Here is a 13,344-nt window from a genome sequence, read left to right as displayed (position 1 = left end):
ATGAGTTTAGGGTCTGCTTGGCCTTTAAGCCAAAAAATGACATATAATTATCATGTGCCACTATCAACTATATCAATCCATGGTCATGTGACTAAGCTGAAGAGGACATATCTTACACATGAACAAATGTATTAAAGTACACTTGCACATACCATCATTCCATGATGCATGAGTATGATCAATATCAACATGGTTAAGTAGATGAATTTAGTATGCTAGGGAGTGAAACAACATTAATCAATATATTAAATCACATGCTTCTATTAACCATAATCACTAACATCACAAATATCATCCATAACTATCATAATCACGAGCATTAATTGCATTCAGAGTTACACCATATCCTTCGCAAGATAGATATTCCATTAGTGGCTTTGGCCCAACATCATTTTCTTCTATTGAGACCACATGGTTATACCCTAACTGGGCCTTATGGTTAATGAGTGGTGGTGACGTAGAGTACATGCACCAAGTGGTTATGAGATAAAAGGCATAGATATAACATATAGTAAATGAGCCACAGGATAGATGGTGCTGGTGAAACTCATATAATATAGTGGGCTTCACCTTCAAGTGGGTTGTTAGTAGGTTGAATTTGCAAATAATTATCATATTAGTTTTACAATGGTTTGGAAGGCATAAGTAAACCTCATAAGATATAGTGAGCCCTAAGTTGAACGACTTGGGTATATAATATACACATAAGAGTTAGTCACGGTTGGATGGCGTGGGTTTGTCTCATACAACGTAGTGGGTCCTACTTCCAAGTGGTACTGCAAGCATATGGGTCCACATACAAACATTATGATGGATCCTAACAAGTAGATAGTATAGGTAACTCACATACATTAAGGTAGTACAACGAAGAATAGTTCAGATGCACAAGGCACGCGTCAGCGGGCTCCATGATCGAACTGTTTGGTTGGTAAAACAATTGAACAGTGCAGATAAAATACATACATTGAGTGGGTTCATAAGTGTTTGAAATTTATGCGTTCAATTAACACTATTTCATATCGTTTGACTTCTTTAGAAATTAGATCTAGGTCATTTTAGAATCATGTTCTAGGATTAGCTAGCCTAATGGATAAATGGTGAAATATGCAATGCTTATATCAAGGTAGGGTCCATAATCAATCTGACATGCGTCCTAAGTTCACATACCCAAGAGGTTACACCATCAGCATAGTCCACGAGTCTGAGTAATCACACAATTCTCATATGGTCACATGGTCTTATGGCTAATCTGTTATCAGAAGTCCATATGGTTGAGTGGCCACACAAATGTCACTCTACTTGCCATAATAAAGGATTTAAGGTCACATGGTTATTATTATTATTATTATTATTTACTATACCATAGCTCACATAATGGGGCAACCGCTTTACTAAACTTTTACATAGTTAGGCGGCCAGTACCATAATTTAACATAGTTTAGTAGTCATCTAAGCACCACATGATCATATGGTTGGGCCACACATTCCCCACATACCCACATGATTTACGGCTATCCACGTCATGCATGATCACAAGATTTATGAGCTACATATTCATCACCATTTTGCCAAATCTAGCTGCCATTCATCCCGTCAATGATCATATGGTTAAGAGCCACAACAATCATAAATCCACTTAGACAAGTAGTCACACAATTGCCCTAATTTCATACAGTTAGGTGACTACATATACTCCACCATTGCCTATGATTAGGTGGCCATACATACATTAAATACTCACATGATTAATGGGCCAAATGTGTATATCACACCCTCACACATCTAGAGTCTACATATTTGTTATAATTGAACATGTTTAAGGGTTTAAACACAAGTCACACGATCCTTTTACTTGGAACCGCACTCTAACCAAAGTGCCAAGTGGTCAAGGGTTGTCCACAATCAGCCCATTTAAGGGATTCATCATCATTACTTCAAAAATTACAATACCAGTTCATTATACATTCAACACATGGAGATTACAAACTCTTGCCGAAGAGGCCCAATGGTTGGCCCAAACAAGGCTACCACTAATGGGCCCACATGACATTCACTCAAAATGGGCCTTAACATTCTTGGGCCCACACACTAATGGAATTCACAATGGGTCCTATGCGGTAGAGTCCACGGGGATTTTTCATAAGGTTGAGTTGTGTGTGACTCACCTCAAGTTAGGATCCGCTCCAACAATCCAGTGAAGTCAATGGATGGTATGGATATACATTGCTTCATTAACGTCAGCCCTATGAAAATTTTAGTGATAAGAGTTTGTTCCTTACTGTTTCAAGTGGTACAGTCTAGGTGGACTTTGGATCAGCCTGATTTTTTTTAAACCATACCATGCAATGGGCTGGCCAAGGATGATGTATGGACTCAATAAATCAGATACATTATGGTAGACCCACAGGGAGTCTTTAATGGTAAATGTTCAATTTCTACTGTTCGTGTGGTGTAGCCTATCTAAAATTTGGATTAGCTTTATTTTTGGGCTCATGTACTAAAATGGTCTATCAAAGACATGTACGGTGCAGATTTGATGTAGACATCAGGTGGGCCTCTTGGCTTAAAATCAAGTCAATTTGTGGCTCGTGTGGGCCACACCACACACAAAAGTTGAGAGGGTTACCCTCCATTAAAACATTCATAATTATTTGTTGGGCCCATAAAGATGTGGTTTATGAATCCAGCCCATCTATTATGTGTGTACCACTTGGTTAAGGGGGTCAGTCCAAGATTCAGATGAATCCAAATTTCAGGTGGACCCTAACAAGTATTTTTATATTCTCGAGCTCCGAGTTGTACGAATGGTTCAAGGAGATCAAAGTTACATGGGTCTCAAAGTGACGTATTTTATGGTGTGGGCCACCTGAGTTTCATATACGGCTGATTTTTGGGGGTGACCCATTTTTAAAGGGGACCCATCAATTGCACAGTGTAGATGGTCAACACGCATCATGGTGGGGCTCACTATCCCTCCAGTGTCCAGCACCAGGACGTTGGTTACTGCAGTGTCATCTAGACGTTGACAGCAACAGCGTCGGATGTTGTTTGTATATATGGTTTTTTTTTTTTTTGTTTTCTTAAGGTTTTTCATAGGAGGGGCCTATATCAGGACGATCCACTCCATCTGTTAGATTCTATGGTTAGAGACAGATCTAACAAGCCCAATATTCAGTATTTTTTGACGTATAGAAACATCACGGCTGGCCCTAATAGATTATTACTATTAAAACAATCTTTTTTAATGGTGTGGCCTACCAGAGATTTGGATTGCCTTTATTTTTTGGCTCAAGGCCTAAAATGAGCTGGGAAATTGAATGAACAGCATGGATCGAATACATACGTCATGGGTGGGGCCTGTTGTGGTCCCATAGCCCCTTCCCTCTCCTCTTTCAAGCAACAGAAGGGACGTTAGCAGCAACAACGTCCACCCCTCTTGTCTTTTTTTTTTAAAAAAAAATTTAATTTAATTTATTTATTTTTATGGTGTGGTGTGCACATGTGTGTATAGGTGTATGTGTGTGTGTTGGGCCAACCCAATGGGCCACACTTTGGACAGCTTGGATGGCGTACAAAAATTCTGGTGGGACCCACTATCAATGGGTCCCACATGAAGTCTATAACAAGTTATTTATTTTTATTTTTTTGTATATTTTCTCTTGTACATCCACACCATTAATCACATCATTATCATCAAATCATCACCACTATTAATCATCCAAATAATAAAAAAGGAAACAAACCATAAGAGTAGAGGGGGTGTACTCACCTTAATGGACTAGATGGAAATGAATGAGATTAATGGAATGGATGTTTGAGATGGATGGAAGGGATGAGATTGATGGAGTTGATGGCCCACCAAGATCACTCTCTCTCTCTCTCTTGTGTAGAAAAATGGTGAAATGTTAAGGGATAGAGGGGTATTTGTAGGGAAATGGATAAAAATTTTGGTTAGGTTAGGCTAATGTGATTAATGTTAACTTAGGGTAGGATTATGGGAAATTGTGCATGATTAAGAATTAATGGTGGATTAAAGGGGCATGGGATGGCATGGTGTGATGATGTCATGCATAGGGTATGGTATGGGAGAGAAGTTTACTTTGGGGAGCACATGAGAGGGATGGCATGGGAGGGTGACATCACACACATGGGTAGAGATTCTCTCACCCATGCGTGGCATGTACATGTGTGCATGGCATGTGTTGTGCACATGTGTGGAATGAAATATATGATGCCATGCACACATGATACAACAATGACTCTTTGTGGTGTATCATACTACGGAGCGTCGTATAGACGCACAGGTGATACCTACATGATCGCGGCGATGGGACGGTCGATATGAAATCGGCTTCGAAGCCTAGTCCAGGTGTGCACTATGCACGGCTAGTCTAGGGTTGGTTAAGGGCATCGATCATCATGTACATAAGTATAAAAAATGGTATGGAATGGACGAGGTCTTACAAGATGGAATCCCAGAAAGCAAGGTTTGCACAAAAATACTGTGATCTCTTCCTGACAGATTGAACTCTAAAGTTATTGCTATTCAGGAATTAAGAGATACTGATCTTATGAAGGTTGAGGAGTTGGTTGACTCTCTTTAAACAAATGAGTTGAATTTTAAGGCTCCTAAAGCTAAGTCTATTGCTCTTAAATCTTCTAAATCTGTTTCAAAAGAAAATAGTTCTAATTCTGATTTTGAAGAAACTGAAGATGATATGGCAATGTTAGCTAAGAAATTTTATAGAATTTTCAAAAGCAAGAAAAGAACATATTTTCAAAAACCATCTGATAAAAGAAAATGAAAATCTAATTCTTGAAAATCTAAAACAAAGGACAGTCAATGTTTCAACTACTATGAATGTAAGCACTTGGTTAATAAATGTCCTAAAAAGGATAGGTAAAAAAGAAAGGGCATGATAGCTACTTGGGATGAATCATCTGACTTTGAAAGTTCTTCTGAGTCTGATGAATTAGAACAAGAAAATGCAAATACAAATGATGTAAAAGCCCTTATGACTATAGCCAGAGTCACTTCCTCAGATAGCTGTAATATATCTGACTATAAAAATCTCAAGAGTGACCCTGAAAATGAAAATGAAGACCATCTTCAAGATGCCTACAATGCCCTATACAGAGAAAGATGTAAAATTGTTGTTAAGTTGAAAATTTTAAAAAATAAATATGCTAAACTAAAAGAAGAACTTGAAAACACAGTTTTAGAAAAATCTCATTTTTCAGATTGTCATGAGGAAACAAAATTAGATTTAAGTTTTAAATCTTCTGAATTACAAAAACTCAAAAAAAAAAAATGAGAAACAAAAGCTTGATGTTTCTTCCCTTTTAAGTTTTAGGGAAACTTGGAAATATGCCCATGGCGACCAAAAACTTGAAATTTTTTTAACCTCATCTAGAAAATGTGATGACAAGTTTGGTTTGGGTTATATTAAAGGTAATTCTTTGAAATCCAAGGATTCTGCTCCTGTCTTTGTAAGACGAGAATCCTAGTGTTCACAACCCCAAGTATAGGGCTGCGATGTAGTAATAATCTCAGTGAGACTGAGGTCGAATCCACAGGGACTAATCTCGTGTGTTTTCAGAAAGCAACTAGAAGAAGAACTAGAAAAAGATGAAAACTTAAATCTGAAATATTTGAGAGTAATTGTGAAAGATTTAATGAAAAAAACTTAATAAATTCAAAGGTGGGAAACTAGGGTTTCCAAGGATCCACTTGTAGAGATCAGGGAGTCTATACTTGATTCAAGTCACAAGATTGAAATCGGAGTCCCATCCTATCCAATTGGAAGATATCTCAGTAAAATCAAATTTGAACTTCCTTTGACCTAGTCCTCAATGGATGAGAGGTGTGAGGACTGAAAGTGATTCCATAAAAAAACCATGCCCATGAGACAAGGCAAACAACAGGATTTACCAATCCCATAACCAATCTGGGAGAATTGTGAAAGTTAGGGATGATTCCATCATCTAACCATGCCCAAGGGACGATGGAGAACAACAGGACTTCCTAATTTCACAATCTCAATACATGAAAAGAACATACTCAAAGCTATCGCAGATTCATTAAAATTTGAGTTACAATAAACCATTAAAAATTGAAAGTATTCCTTATAATCAAATTAGAATCAAAGAGAGTTCAATATAAACATGAATCAAAGTAATAGAAACATCCCATCATGCTATAAGCTTCACCTCTTAGCCCTAGTTAAGAGGGTTAGCCAACCATAGACATGATTGAACTAGAATCTCTTAAGAAAAGCATAAAAACTACTAAGGAAAGGGAAGAAAAACTCTTGGCGACGACTTCTCCACGCTTTTGATCCACTTCTCTAACCTTAGATGATGCTTAGGGATGCCCTAGGGACCTCTATTTATAGTTTTAGGCCTTAACCTTCCGCGCTGAGTGGAAATTTCTGGAAACCGTCTCAATTTACGCAGTCCGCGCACTGGTCGTGGGCTATCCTCGACCGGTTGTGGACCATCCTCAACCGGTTGTGGAACACCCTCGACTGGTCGAGCAGGATGGAAATTTTGTTTTTTTACTCACTGGAGTTCGAGTCGAGACACCTCGACTAGTCGACCCTCGATCAGTAGAGCAGGGCCTAGGACTGGTCAGGACTGGTCGAGCAGAGGCTAGGACTGGTCGAGGATTACACAATTTCACTTCAAAACACCGATTTTCTTCATTTTTGACTTGATTTTCTTGAATCTTCAGTGTGTGCACACTTCATTCTTAATTTCATCAGATCCAATCTTGGCTTTGGTGATTCTTGAGCGTTAAATCCATACTTTTATCATCCTTTTCAATCCAATCTCTTAAATTCACCTTGCAACACAAACATGATTAAAATAGAACATTAAGCATTATTATGTGCATAAAACCAAGTAATAGATGGGTCCCAATATGCAATATTTGACCCTCAACATAATCCCCAACCAGCATTTTGCTAGTCCCGAGCAAAAGTATGCAAAAAATAAGTTTAATGCGCAATGTTCAACCTTTTTTAGAAAATAATATTTTGTGTATTAAGTATGCATGAGTAGACTCAAGATGAGAAAGTAAGTTTTTGAAAACCTGGAGCCGAACCACATAAGAAGCCAATCAAATAAATCCTTTATCCATTAGGTCAGAGCATAGTGCACATATCAAGTTTTTCAACGTGCTCAGTGAAAATACTTTCTTTTCATAATGTTAGCCATGCTCATCACTTTAAGATTGGTTGAAAACCCAAGTACTAATTCCGAACTTATCCCCTTTTCCTTCTTTTTCCAGATTTTGATTTTATATCAACGTCATTATATTTATTCATCTTCTTTAGACATTACATCCTTTTCAAAAACATTTTTCATTCCCCTCAAAGATGTTATCATTCTTCATTCTTTATGACCTCCTTATTGATCTCCTATTTTTTAACTGGTTCTTTTTCTTCTTTTAAGTTGGATAAAATTCTCCAGACTCAGTTCTCAATATATTTCAATGATCATCATACTAACAATTAGAAAATCTAATGCTATTCATAAAAAAATAATTTGAATAACATAATATTAGAACTTACTCTTAATCAGCTGAATGTAAGAACCATAAGTGATAGGTCACTTAGTTGCTCCAACTCCAACAATTCAAAATTCGATTTCTATCTTATCTTCATACTCAAAACAGTCTTAAATACACAACTCATCGCTTTCCAAATAGATAAACATTGATTTTTTTAAAAAAAAATTACAAATTTTTCTCAAAATTGAGAAAATATTGATTGGGATACCTAATCTTCCATCCCCAACCTAAAATCTACATTGTCCTCAATGTAAAAGAAAGAAGCATGATTTGTAAAAGAGACAACATAATTGAAAGAGAGGTGATGGAAAGATAGTACCTAGTGAAGAAATTTTGAGGCTTTTTCCAAAGGATCTCAGCGTGAAGGTGGTTAGCATAAGAGTTAATCAACTAAAAACAAACTATCCTAAAACGGTAGAAGTAAACTATCCTAAGCAGCATAAAGCCAACTATCCTAAAACAGCAGAAAGCAATAAACCTAACATTACCTCCATCAGACTAGGATATCAAGGGAAAGCTACTCAGTCATGCCACAAAGTTCCTCCTCTGGCCAATATCTTGATAAATTTCTCAGAAGGTTTCTTAACAAGATCATCCAAAAGTCCTTTTTGCAATAGGCTTGGATGCCCTGGAGCATGAATTTTCAGAGAAATTTATAGACCTTATCAAAAAATTGTTGCTGAATCACCCGATGTATCCAAAGTATATATGATTCACCTGTGATAGAAAAAGTTTCAATGTTAGTACTCCATGGTGAATCAGAGACTACAAGTAGATGAAATTCAGAAAAATTCTTAGTAGGTGGGGTAGTCTCAACACACTCTGAAGTTTCAGTCTTTGATTCAATTTTCTGCTCCTCCTCCTTTAATGGTAAACATTCAGGATTTAGGAGAGGATATTCTTTAGAAAAAGGGTTTTCTCGGTCAGTAGCAACCACCGAGGTATTGCCTTGCCAGGCATCCACTATGTTTTATATCACAGGATTGTTTATATCCACAAAGTGTATCAGGTAATCTTCTAAAGAGTCGAAACATTCAGTTGAAAGGGGTTCATTCATCACATCGAGATCTGTGATGATATGCCCAATAACTCCTTTATCTTCTTTGAGAGTAGAATGAGCATACTCTCTTATTTTTTCTCAAGGTGAGATGAAATCACCAGTGGGTATGTCTCTTCTTGACCTAAGTAAACCTGTTCAAGATCAGTGGGTAAAGGTTTTAGGTTAAACTTCGGTGTATTAAGGCTAAACGGTAGAGGTATTACATCAGTTTGGGACAATTCTTCAAATTGTGGCCTTCACCGGTTAACTTCAAGTAACGGCACGGTATCAATAATGGCCTCGTCTCCTTAATCATGTCATCATAAAAATCATGGGAGTGGGCCAGGCATGTCTCTAGAGGGTCGAAGGATAAGGTCAGAAGTGCTCTAACTTCCACGAAAGAGTCAATCATGTTAATGTCGTGGAAATTGTCATCATCCCCTAACTGTCTGCCTGTATTGAAAAAGATGTTTAACTCCAATGTCATATTTCTAAAAGACATACTCATAACTCTATTCCTACAATTAATGATTGCATTTAAAGTGGCAAGGAATGGGCAACTAAGAATCACGGGAATTTGAGTGCTCAAGTTACTGATGGGTTGTGTATCCAGGACTATAAAATCTACTGGGTAGTAGAATTTGTCAACCTGGACTAACACATCCTTAATTACCCCTCTCGGTACACAAACTAAGCGATCAGTAAGTTGTAATGTGGTTAGGGTGGGTTTCAATTCACCCAAACCTAGCTGTTTGTTGACTAAGTAAGGAATCAGATTTACGCTCACTCCTAAACTAAGAAGTGCGTGCTCAATGCGGTAATTCCCTATTACACAAGCAATGGTTGGGCTACCGGGATCTTTGAATTTCTGTGGCACATCTTTCTTTAGGATGATGCTCATTTTTTTAGTTAAACAGATTTTCTTTTGAATATTTTTCCATCTTTTAGTCGTACATATGTCTTTCAGAAATTTGGCATATGAAGGTATCTGTTTAACCGCATCAAGTAGAGGAATATTGACCTTCACTTGTTTCAACACCTCTAGAATGTCCTGAGAGTTAAAGAGAGGTTTTGGTGCAACCAACTGTTTGGTGAATTGTGCAATTGGCTTGCCTTGAAGTTCCGATTCTAATTCTTGTGGGGCATGGCTAGGTTTATCATCATTGTCCTCTTCCGGGTCCTTAAGCTTTTCAGCCCTTACTGGAATAGTTTTGTCAATTATCTTCCCACTCCTAAGAGTGGTGATAGACTTAGCTTGCTCCATTTGATTTGAAGAGCTTGGGTCATTTATTTCATATTGTTGTTTGTGATTGGGGAGAGTTTGAGAAGGAAGCATCCCCTTTCCCCAAATCGCTAATTATGACTCTATCCTTTGAACAGATGATGTAAGCATTCCAATTGCTGATCTGATTTTCTGAATTGCTTATGCTGAATTCTGATTAAGTAGCTCTTAGACTTGAATATCTTTTAGAACTGGATCTTCTTGAGGTTTCTCTTTATTTGGAATTTGATTGAAGAAACCTTGAGGAGTAGCAGTTTGTCCATTCCTGCAACTGAAGTTTGGATAATTTCTCCAATTAGGATTGTATGTATTGGAGATAGGTCCATTAAAAGGTCTTTAGTAATTGTTCACGGCATTGGATTGCTCATTCAACACCTCTTGAAAGGCAAGTATTGTTGGACAATTTTCAATTGTGTGAACGTTGCAAGCACAAATACCACAAACAGTTTCCTTAACCTTACCCTTCTTTAGTTCTATAGCCTCAAATTTCCTTATGAGATTAGACACTTTAGCATTAATATCATCATCCTCTTTTAGAAGGTATAATCTGCCCCTCTCCTTTGATTGAGTGGGCCTAGAAGTGGTGCTTGATTTTGGGTAAGTGTCCCATGATTGTGTGTTTTCATCAAGTCTATCTAAGTAGTCTCACACATCATCAACATTCTTATTCATGAATTCTCCATTGCACATTGTCTCACCAATTAGCGCATGGAAGATGTTAGTCCATCATAGAAAAAGTGTGTAATGCGCCATGTTTCAAAACCGTGTTGTGGGCATGAACTGACAAGATCCTTGAACCGCTCCCAACATTGGAAGAATGTTTCATCCTCCTTTTGGGTAAAGTTCATGATTGACTTTCTAAGGGTGTTCATTTTATGATGTGGAAAAAATTTCTTGATGAACTCCCTTATCATGTTATTCCATGTGCCAATAGATCTGGGATGTAATGAATGCAACTACGTCTTAGCTTTCTCTTTCAAAGAAAAGGGAAAGAGTTTCAGTCTGACCGTGTCCTCAGACATGTTAGGAAAATATAAAGTGGCTATGATCCCATCAAACTCTTTCAAGTGCAAATATGGATTTCAGATTCAATTCCATGAAATTTTGGAAGGAGTCGAATCATCCTTGGCTTAATGTCCATATGTCCCGTATTTTTCTAGAAAAACCATGCATGAGGGTGTACTCACCCCTGCCCATTATAAATAATCTCACAAAGTACGAGGTGGGGGTGCTTGATGCACCTCATTCTCATCCTTGACTTCCTCAACCCGAGGTTGAGGTTGTCTTCCCGATTGATTGCCTGGTTGATTTGCAGCCATAACCTTAATTAACTCTGAGGATCTCGAGTGATGTCTGATCCTGTGATGGATAGATAATCCCTTAACCAATCTTCCTTCACTCAAAAGACGTTGAGTGTTGTCACGAACCCACTTGGGCATGAAACACTCTCAGCCCTCAATTTCAGATTCTAACCTAAACCTAGAAGAGAGAAAGGAAATAGAAATCTAGAAATAGAAAGAGAGAGAGAATTGGGAAGAAGTTACCAAATTGGAAGTTCCTAATTAAAATCCTACAAAACAAAATAAAATAAGTCAGTTTCTAAAAACAGAAATTCTAAAATTAGAAAGTTCCTAAAAATAAAAATAAAAAGTAAACTATTTTTTAAAAATGAAAAAGGAAACTTTCTAAAAAAACAGAAAATAGAAAGTTTCTAAAAACTGATTAGGAAAGTTCTAAACCTAGAATTAGAAACTAAGTTAGTTTCTAAGAAATCCTAGAATTAGAAAGTTTCTAAAAACAGAAAACAAACCCTAATCTAAAAGTAGAAAATAGAAAAACGTTAATCTTAGCCTAATCTTAAAATTAGCTAATTTCAGAAAAACGCAACCGTTAATCCCTAACAATGGCGCCAAAAACTTATTCACAACCCCAAGTATAGGGCTGCAATGTAGTAATAATCTCGGTGAGACCGAGGTCGAATCCATAGGGACTAATCTTGGGTGTTTTTTGAAAGCAACTAGATGAAGAACTAGAAAAAGATGAAAACCTAAATCTAAAATATTTGAGAGTAATTGTGAGCGATTTAATGAAAAAGCTTAATAAATTTAAAGGTGGGAAACTAGGGTTTCCAAGGATCCACTTGTAAAGATCAGAGAGATTTATGCTTGATTCAAGTCACATGATTAGAATCGAAGTCCCATCCTATCTAATTGGAATATATCTCAGTAAAATCAAATCTGAACTTCCTTTGGCCTAGTTCTCAATGGATGAGAGGTGTGAGAACTGGAAGTGATTCTATCACAAACCATGCCCATGAGACAAGGCAAACAACAGGATTTACCAATCCCATAACCAATCTAGGAGAATTGTGAAAGTTAGGGATGATTCCATCATCCAACCATGCCCACGGGATAATGGAGAACAACAGGATTTCCTAATTTCACAATCTCAATACATGAAAAGAACATACTCAAAGTTATCACAGATTCATTGTAATTTGAGTCATAACAAACCATTAAAAACTAAAAGTATTCCTTACAATCAAACTAGAATAAAAGAGAGTTCAATATAAACATGAATCAAAGCAATAAAAACATCTCATTATGCTACAAGCTTCACCTCTTAGCCCTAGCTAAGAGGTTTAGCCAACCATAGACATGATTGAACTAGAATCTCTTAAAAAAGCATAAAAACTACTAAGGGAAGGGAAGGAAAACTCTTGGCGACGGCTTCTCCACGCTTTTGCTCCACTCCTCCAACCTTAGATGATGCTTAGGGATGCCCTAGGGACCCCTATTTATGGTTTTAGGCCTTAACCTTCCGCACTGAATGGAAATTTTTGGAAACCATCTCAAATTTACGCAGTTCGCGTAAAAATTGCGTAACGCTCGATTGGTCGTGGGTTGTCCTCGACTGGTCGTGGAACACCCTTGACTGGTCGAGTAGGATGGAAATTTAGTTGTCGTACTTATTGGAGTTTGAGTCGAGACACCTCGACCAGTCGACCCTCGACCCATCAAGTAAGGCCCAGGATTGGTCAAGCCTATGTAGGACTGGTCGAGCAGAGGCCAGGACTAGTCAAGGATTACGTAATTTCACTTCAAAACTTCAATTTTCTTCATTCTTGCTTGATTTTCTTGGATCTTCAATGTGTGCATTCTTCATTCTTGATTTCATCAGATCCAATCTTGGCTTCGGTGATTCTTGAGTGTTAAATCCATCCTTTTAACATCCTTTTCAATCTAATCTCTTAAATTCACCTTGCGACACAAACATGATTAAAATAGAACATTAAGCATTATTATGTTCATAAAACCCAGTAATAGATAGGGTCCAATATGCAATATTTGACCCTCAACACCTATAACTCTAAAGGTAAGACTTTTAAGAGATTTAAATCATAATGATTTCAAAAACTCAAAAGCCTTTCAAGTTCCTAAAATTAATAAT

At 37.4% G+C, this 13,344-nt stretch overlaps 1 non-coding gene across 1 annotated transcript; it reads left to right on the top strand.

Annotated features, from left to right (window-relative positions):
- Positions 1–10,653: 10,653 nt before the first annotated feature.
- Positions 10,654–10,760, top strand: LOC131247540 (small nucleolar RNA R71). Its single transcript, XR_009171823.1, has one exon. It is a non-coding gene; the product is annotated as a small nucleolar RNA R71 (small nucleolar RNA).
- The last annotated feature ends 2,584 nt before the right edge of the window (positions 10,761–13,344 follow it).

The sequence above is a fragment of the Magnolia sinica genome, chromosome 5 (genome assembly GCF_029962835.1).
Source record: "Magnolia sinica isolate HGM2019 chromosome 5, MsV1, whole genome shotgun sequence".
Classification (NCBI taxonomy): Eukaryota; Viridiplantae; Streptophyta; class Magnoliopsida; order Magnoliales; family Magnoliaceae; genus Magnolia; species Magnolia sinica.
This window is presented reverse-complemented; position numbering and strand designations above follow the sequence as displayed.